The following is an 8927-nucleotide window of genomic DNA, read 5'->3' on the forward strand; positions in this document are numbered from 1 at the left end:
AGGTCTCATCCTCAGAGCTGTAAAGCAAAGCCTCCCAGGCTTCCTGCCACTCCACCTCCATATGGGCCCCGCAGGAATCTACTGACACTTGGCTCGGCCCTGATTGAGAACCCTCCAATCCGTGAATGAACGCCATTGCAGGGTTCTCACCATCAAGCTCGCCCATTGGGCAGTCACCCCAGGCCGGAGCTTGTTCTGGCACTATACAACTAGACATTTCAACATTACTGTTACTGTTTACACTCTCTTGACCAGAAAGTAGACCGGAAGTCCCTTGAAAACGACCCTCGTGGTCAACTTCCGGTCCCGCCACTGTCACTTCCGGCCGCGGGCTATTCCCGCCATGAACCAGCTCGCGCACCAGAAGTGCGTCATCACCCCTTCCCGCGCTACTATTGGCCTCGCGGTCAGTAGCACCACCCCTCCTCCCGCGGGAAGACGGCGTTTTTTTATTCACGGCCGCCATTCCCGAACTGTCAGATGCCATGCCGCTGGCCGACACTGCACCGCTGCCCACAGCGGCAGCCAAGCTGGCTTGACTTTCATATACCCTAGTCCCCTTACCCTGAGACCGGCTTGCAGCAGTGGCAGCCGACAACGCAACTGACGGCGTGCCCTGCTTGCAACCACCGGCTGGGATCACTGGGGACTGTACAGGTAAGTCCATTTTTCCTTTGCTTACTATCCTAGCAAGCTGAACCACTGGTATCTTCTTAACAACACTCTTGTCTTTAATGTCCTTTTGCTGCCTCCTTCCCACTTCACCGGGGTCTAACCTGCCCTCTGGGGACACAGCCTCATTCATAGGCTGGCAACCCTTAGGCTTACCTGACCCCTCTGCAGGATTAGCGGAGTTAGCAGAGCTAGCAGTCTTTTCACCAGGAATGCTCTTCACATTTCCAGCCTTCACAGCACTCTCTCTCTCCAGAACTGTCTCTTTACACACCACTGGCTTTCTTTCCACCACAGTCTTTCTCCCTGGTTTGTCACTGGCCACCTTTCCTTCCACCACACTTTCCTTTTCTTCATGGCTGGCTTCCGCAGAGGGACCCGCCATTTCCTCTCCAGGCACTGTGTCAGGGGCTGAACGCTGTCTGCGGCGTCTCCCAGCTTGGGACCCCTCATCACATGCGACTCTCATTGCTTTCTCCACGTTAGACAAGAACTCTCTCTCACTAGAAGCACTGTCTATTAGGTTAGATAACAGCTCACCCGTCAGGTTGCACTGCTTCTTTAGTCCATCAATCACCGTTTTATATTCCGGTCTTCTCACACTGCTGGATCTATCCCTCCGATTTCTTAGCTCTGCCAAAACCTTCATCTTCTCGCAGTAGCTGCGGGAAGCCTTCACTATTAAGCCTTTAGCTCTCTTCCTCCTCTCAGCAGATTTCTCCGCATCCTCACCCGGCTGCCTCAGAGACCAGTCCGCAAGGTCCAGCTGGCTCTCCAGGAACAGCCTCTCCTCTCTCACGAGTTCCAGGAGCTTAGGGGCTCCACGTCCTTCACTAGGCCGAATAACAGGCCCCTGGCCTGGGCTAGAAGAAGCCATCAACACTGCCTTCTCCTGGATGTCTGGAGCTCACCGAAACACCTCCTCACACCGCGGGTGCTGGCACCAGACTTGCCCTCCAATAGATCCACATTAAAGGATTTAAAGTGTACTCATTCCAATTACAGGGCCTCGAAAGAGTCCTGTATTGTTATTTTTCGTCACTACCTCCCTGAGTCGGGAGTGGGTAATTTGCGCGCCTGCTGCCTTCCTTGGATGTGGTAGCCGTTTCTCAGGCTCCCTCTCCGGAATCGAACCCTGATTCCCCGTTACCCGTGGTCACCATGGTAGGCGCAGAAAGTACCATCGAAAGTTGATAGGGCAGACATCCGAATGTATCGTCGCCGTCACGGGGACGTGCGATCGGCCCGAGGTTATCTAGAGTCACCAAAGCGGCCGGGGAAGGGGCCGGAGCCCCCGGGCCCCCGGATTGGTTTTGGTCTGATAAATGCACGCACCCCTGGGGGTCAGCGCTCGTCGGCATGTATTAGCTCTAGAATTACCACAGTTATCCAAGTAACAGATGGAGCGATCAAAGGAACCATAACTGATTTAATGAGCCATTCGCAGTTTCACTGTACCGGCCGTGTGTACTTACACGTGCATGGCTTAATCTTTGAGACAAGCATATGCTACTGGCAGGATCAACCAGGTAGCCCTGGGGTCGGGCGGGGCCGGCCCTCCGCGGCTGGGGGCGGGAGGGCCGCGCGGCGCCGCTGCGGGCGGAGGTGGGCCCCGCCGGCCGCCGTCCTCGGGGGGTCAGCCCTCCGGGCGGCGGGCCGAGGGGCCCGGGGCGACGCTTGGGTCGGTGGAGGCGTCGGGGAGGGAGGGGAGGTTCGGCCGAAGCCTCCCGCTCCCGCGTCCCCGTCGGTCCTCGACGTCGCGCTCTCCCGCGGCCGGTCCTACCAATCCAACAGCGCCTGCAAGAAGAGGCCGGTTTGAAGATGTGTTGGTGACTTCAGATATGAGGTCATTCTTTCAGCCGACCCATCGACAAGTGTCATCCGGATCCAGCATCAGGGAACGCCTAGACCATCAGGTGTCCGACTACATCGGGTTAACGGCCTATGTGGACGCTCTGAGGAGTGATGAACCCCTGGACTACTGAGTGGGCAGGCTTGACCTCTGGCCAGAGCTTGCCCAATTTGCAATGGAACTATTGGCTTGCCCCTCGTCCAGTGTCCTGTCCGAAAGGACGTTCAGCGCAGCAGGGGGGATCGTGACCGATAAGCGTACTCGCGTAGCTCACGACAGTGTTAACTACCTCACATTTCTAAAAATGAATGAGGCATGGATCTCGGAGGAATTCAACACATGTCACCAGTAGGGATGAGCTTTGTGTTCGAGTCGAACATCGGCTGTTCGTCCGCTCGGCGAAGTCCGAACATTTTGGTCCGTTCGTGCCAAATTCGCGTGGCGCTCACGGCCCACAATGCACTGCGATGGCGCAGTGCATTGCTGGCTCATGATTGGCCAAGCATGCACTGTGACCCCGCATGCTTGGCCAATCGCTGCGCCAGCAGCGAGGAGAGCCATGATTGGCCACAGGCAGAATGCCTGTGGCCAATCATAGCTCAGGCTGTGTAGTGCACGCCCCATACTATATACAGTGGTGGGAAAAAGTGTTTGCCCCCTTCCTCATTTCCTGTTCCTTTGCATGTTTGTCACACTTAAGTGTTTTGGAACATCAAACCAATTTAAACAATAGTCAAGGACAACACAAGTAAACACAAAATGCAATTTGTAAATGAAGGTGTTTATTATTAAAGGTGAAAAAAAATCCAAACCATCATGGCCCTGTGTGAAAAAGTGATTGCCCCCCTTGTTAAAACATACTATAACTGTGGTTGTCCACACCTGAGTTCAATTTCTCTAGCCACACCCAGGCCTGATTATTGCCACACCTGTTCACAATCAAGGCATCACTTAAATAGGAGCTGCTTGACACAGTAAGGTCCACCAGAAGATCCTTAAAAGCTACACATCATGCCGAGACCCAAAGAAATTCAGGAACAATTGAGAAAGAAAGTAATTGAGATCTATCAGTCTGGAAAGGGTTATAAAGCCATTTCCAAAGCTTTGGGAATCCAGCGAACCACAGTGAGAGCCATTATCCACAAATGGCGAAAGACATGGAACAGTGGTGAACCTTCCCAGGAGTGGCCGGCCGCCCAAAATTACCCCAAGAGCGCAGCGACGACTCATCCAAGAGGTCACAAAAGACCCCACAACAACGTCCAAGGAACTGCAGGCCTCACTTGCCTCAGCTAAGGTCAGCGTTCATGCCTCCACCATCAGGAAAAGACTGGGCAAAAATGGCCTGCATGGCAGAGTTCCAAGGAGAAAACCACTGCTGAGCAAAAAGAACATCAAAGCTCGTCTCAATTTCTCCACAACACATCTTGATGATCCCCAAGACTTTTGGGACAACATTCTGTAGACCGATGAGACAAAAGTGGAACTCTTTGGAAGGTGTGTGTCCAAGTATATCTGGCGTAGAAGGAACACTGCATTTCATAAAAAGAACATTATACCAACAGTAAAATATGGTGGTGGTAGTGTGATGGTCTGGGGCTGTTTTGCTGCTTCAGGACCTGGAAGACTTGCCGTGATAAAAGGAACTATGAATTCTGCTGTCTACCAAGAGATCCTGAAGGAGAATGTCCGACCATCTGTTTGTGTACTCAAGCTGAAACGAACTTGGGTTCTGCAGCAGGACAATGATCCTAAACACACCAGCAAGTCCACCACCGAATGGCTGAAGAAAAACAAAATGAAGACTTTGGAGTGGCCTAGCCAAAGTCCTGACCTGAATCCTATTGAGATGTTGTGGTATGACCTTAAAAAGGCTGTTCATGCTCGAAAACCCTCTAATGTAACTGAATTAGGACAATTCTGCAAAGATGAGTGGGCCAAAATTCCTCCAGGACGCTGTAAAAGCCTCATTGCACGTTATCGCAAACGCTTGGTTGCAGTTGTTGCTGCTAAGGGTGGCCCAACCAGTTATTAGGTTTAGGGGGCAATCACTTTTTCACACAGGGCCATGATGGTTTGGATTTTTTTTCACCTTTAATAATAAACACCTACATTTACAAATTGCATTTTGTGTTTACTTGTGTTGTCCTTGACTATTGTTTAAATTGGTTTGATGTTCCGAAACACTTAAGTGTGACAAACATGCAAAGGAACAGGAAATGAGGAAGGGGGCAAACACTTTTTCACACCACTGTAAGGCCACCAGCGCGGCGGCCTTGTGTAGTGTGTTGGCGTCTGAAGCAGTGGGTGTTCTGTGTACCTTCAACACGGTACACACCGATCGTTTTCGGCCGATTTTCGATCTTGCTGTTGTGTAGTGGTTGTTGTCTGCGTGCCCTGACCGCAGTATGCACCGCTATATTCACCTCACCTATATAGCTAGTGATCTATCTTTTATAATAGAGCTTGCAGTCAGTAGTGTTAGGAGCTTGTGCGTGCTGTCTGCGTGCTCTGTACCCAGTACATACCGCTATATCCACCTACATAGCTGTTCTCTATTTGAGCCCACTTGCCATCTGCAGGAGTTATTGGAAGTTGTGTGTGCCTCCAGCACAGCACAGTATACATCTGTATATACCCCTTTATCTCTGGTGTTCTATAATAAAGGCATCTGCAGGAGTTAGTGGGTGTTGTGTGCCTCTAGCACAATATACACTACCCAACTGCTTTTTTACCCAACTCCCTTCAGGCCATTACCATGTCTGGAAGGCCAGCAAGGAGAGGCAAACAGGCGCGAGCCGATAAAAGAGGGCAAGCAGGCTCTGTGTCTAGAGACAACAGTGCTGGTGGTGGACGCGGTGCATTGTCATCAGCACGTGGCCATGGGACACGCTTGTCCTTCTTTTCGGCAGCTGGACATGTTGAGCCGCAACATGCCAACGACTTGGTAGAGTGGATGACCAAGCCCTCTTCATCCTCCTCAGCCTCTCTCACCCAGTCTCAGGGTACTAGCAAAGCAGCTGCCAACGCATCGTCTTCCCTCCTCTCAATGTCATCATCAGTGACTCCTTCCCTAGACCCACCACGTTCTCCTGAGGAGTTTCCTGAACTCTTTGAGCAGTGTTGGGTACATGCTCCAGGAGGATGCCCAGTGTTTTGTGGGCTCTGATGATGACACTCAGCTAGAGGAAGGCAGTAGCGTGAGCGCAGAGAGAGGGGATGCTCAAGAAGGACCGCAATCTGGCAGTCATGTTCCACAAGCTGCAGCATACTGCCAGGTTTGCTACAGCGATGAAGAGGGAGGGGATGATGAGGGCACTGACTCCACGTGGGTGCCTGGAAGGAGAGAGGAGGAGGAGGCACATGTCCAACGAGGCAGGATGCCCTCCGGGGGCCAGCTTAGGGGCAGCACACCGACTGAATCACACCGCAGAGCTCCGCCTGTGCAGGGCGCTGCCTCTACGCGTTATTCTAAAAGTTCTTTGGTGTGGGCCTTTTTTGAGACGAGTGCATCAGATCGCACCGCTGCTATTTGCAACATATGTCTCAAGCTCATCTCGCGTGGCCAAAACATCAGCCGCTTGGGCACCACATGCTTGACCAGACATATGTTGACCTGTCATGCAGCTCGTTGGCAAGCGTACCTCAAAGACCCACACCAAAGAACAAAGCGGACCTCTCCTTGCTCCTCATCAGCTGGCATCTCCAACCCCACTAGACCTTCAGTCCTCTCTGCAACCTGCTCTGAGAGGAATGAAGGTGTAGAATTAGGTGTGTCACAGCCAAGTGCTTCCGGGAACTCTGCTAGCGGTACACCCACGTCCGATTATAGCAGGCAAATGTCCCTGCCCCAGCTGCTGGACTGGCGAAAGAAGTTCACTCCCAGCCATCCACATGCCCAGCGGTTGAATGCTAGCTTGGGTAAATTGCTAGCACTTCAACTGCTGCCTTTTCAGTTGGTAGACTCGGCCCCCTTCCGTGAGTTTGTACAATGTGCGGTTCCTCAGTGGCAGGTCCCCAAACGCCACTTTTTCTCACGGAAGGCGATTCCGGCTCTCTACCGGCATGTGGAAGGCAATGTCCTTGCCTCGCTGGACAGGACGGTCAGCGGTAAGGTCCATATTACCGCTGACTCATGGTCCAGTAGGCATGGACAGGGACGTTACCTGTCTTTCACGGCCCATTGGGTCACTCTTCTGGCAGCTGGGAAGGATGCAGGACAAGGTGCAGTAGTGTTGGAGGTTGTTCCGCCACCACGCCTCCAAAATGCTACTATTGGTTGTGACACACCTCTCTCCTCCACCCCCTCCTCTTCTTCTTCCTCCATGGCCTCTTCCAGTGCTCTGTCCTCAGAACCAGCGGTGCTTCTTAGGCGTTCCAGGGGCTACGCAAGTACGCAGGCAAAACGATGCCATGCCGTGCTTGCGCTGGTTTGTTTGGGGGACAGGAGCCACACTGGGGCGGATGTTTTGTCAGCTCTGCAGGGGCAGGCCGAGAGGTGGTTGACGCCACGCCAGCTTAAGCCAGGAATGGTGGTTTGTGACAATGGCACCAACCTCCTCTCCGCCCTCCGACAGGGACAACTGACCCATGTGCCTTGTGTAGCTCACGTCCTTAACCTGGTGGTGCAGCGGTTCTTGGGCAGGTACCCGGGCTTACAGGATGTCCTGAAGCAGGCCAGGAAAGTCTGTGTGCATTTCCGACGATCATTTAATGCCTGTGCTCGGCTGGCTGAGCTCCAAAAGGAGTTGAACCTGCCCAAGAACCGCTTTATATGTGACATGCCCACCAGATGGAACTCAACGTTGGCCATGCTGCAGTGGCTGCACGTGCAGCAGAGGGCCATCAATGAGTACCTGTGCGACTACGGCACCAGGACAGGGTCAGGGGAGCTCGTTTTTTTCTCGCCACGCCAGTGGGGCATGATCAGGGATGCATGCACTGTCCTGTCACCGTTTGAGGAGGCCACAAGGATGGTGAGCAGTGACAGTGCATGCATCAGTGACACTGTACCTCTTGTCCACCTCTTGGAGCATACGCTGCGTGGAATAATGGACAGGGCACTTGAGGCAGAACAGAGGCAGGAAAAGGAGAACTTCCTTGCCTCTCAAGGCCCCCTTTATCCAGACAGTGTTCCTGCTGCTCCACCCATCACACAGGAAGAGGATGAGGAGGAGGAAGAGGAGGAGGAGGATGATTGTGTCAGCATTGAGGTGGAGGCTGGCACTCAGCATCAGCAGCAGCAGCAGTCTTGTAGGGATGATTTACGGTGCCAAGAAACACGTGGACTTGTACGTGGCTGGGAGGAGGTAGCTGCGGATCATGTTGTCCTTAGTGACCCAGAGGACTCCGGACCGAATGCCTCAGCTAACCTACGCTGCATGGCCTCCCTGATCCTGCAAAGCCTGCGGAAGGATCCTCTTATTCTTCGGATCAAGGAGAGGGACCATTACTGGCTGGCCACTCTCCTTGATCCACGGTACAAGGGTAAGGTTGCCGACCTTATCTTGCCATCGCAGAGGGAGCAGAGGATGAGACATCTCCAGGAGGCCTTGCAGAAAGGTCTGTGCAACACGTTCCCAGAGACTGGGAGGTTACAAACTCCTGGTCCTGGACAACGTGTTGCTGAGGCATCGGTCAGAAGGAGCGGTGGAGAAGGTGGCCGTCTGATGCTTTCAGACAATTTTTTAGTCCGCAGCCCCAAGGTATGATCGGTTCCAACACCCATCGCCAGCGTCTGATTTACATGGTGCAGGAATACCTAGGGGCAAGGTCAGACTTGGACACCTTTCCCACCGAAAATCCTCTGGCTTACTGGGTCTTGAGGATGGATCACTGGCCAGAGCTTGCACAGTATGCAATTGAGCTACTGGCCTGTCCTGCATCCAGCGTTCTTTCGTAACGCACCTTCAGTGCTGCTGGTGGCTTTGTTACCGATCACAGGGTGCGCCTGTCCACCGAATCAGTTGATCGACTGACCTTCATCAAGATGAATCAGTCTTGGATCACCCACAGCTACCAAGCACCTGAAGCTGATGTAACAGAATAATTTGTTTTGAAATATCACATCCCTTCAAAACTGCCTATGCTGATGCTGAGTGACTGTCCTGTTATGTTGATTGTCTATCCTCTTCCTCCTCCGCTGATATGTTGGAAGAACATTTCTGGTTCTGGGTGATGCCATCAGCCCAATTTTTCTGCCCCTGTTTAACAGGGGCGTTTAAGTACAATTTTTGATGCAATGCTTTGCAGCAGGGCTAATTCCTGCAATCAAACAAGAGTATATGGGAGAGGTTGCAGTGTCGTGGCACCAGCACCAGTGCCTAAGGCCCAATTTTTCTGCCCCTGTTTAACAGGGGCGTTTAAGTACAATTTTTGGTGCAATGCTTTGCAGCAGGGCTAA

The sequence above is a fragment of the Lithobates pipiens genome, unplaced genomic scaffold (genome assembly GCF_037356315.1).
Source record: "Lithobates pipiens isolate NorthernLeopardFrog02 unplaced genomic scaffold, aLitPip1_a1.2 Scaffold_10, whole genome shotgun sequence".
Taxonomy (NCBI): Eukaryota; Metazoa; Chordata; class Amphibia; order Anura; family Ranidae; genus Lithobates; species Lithobates pipiens.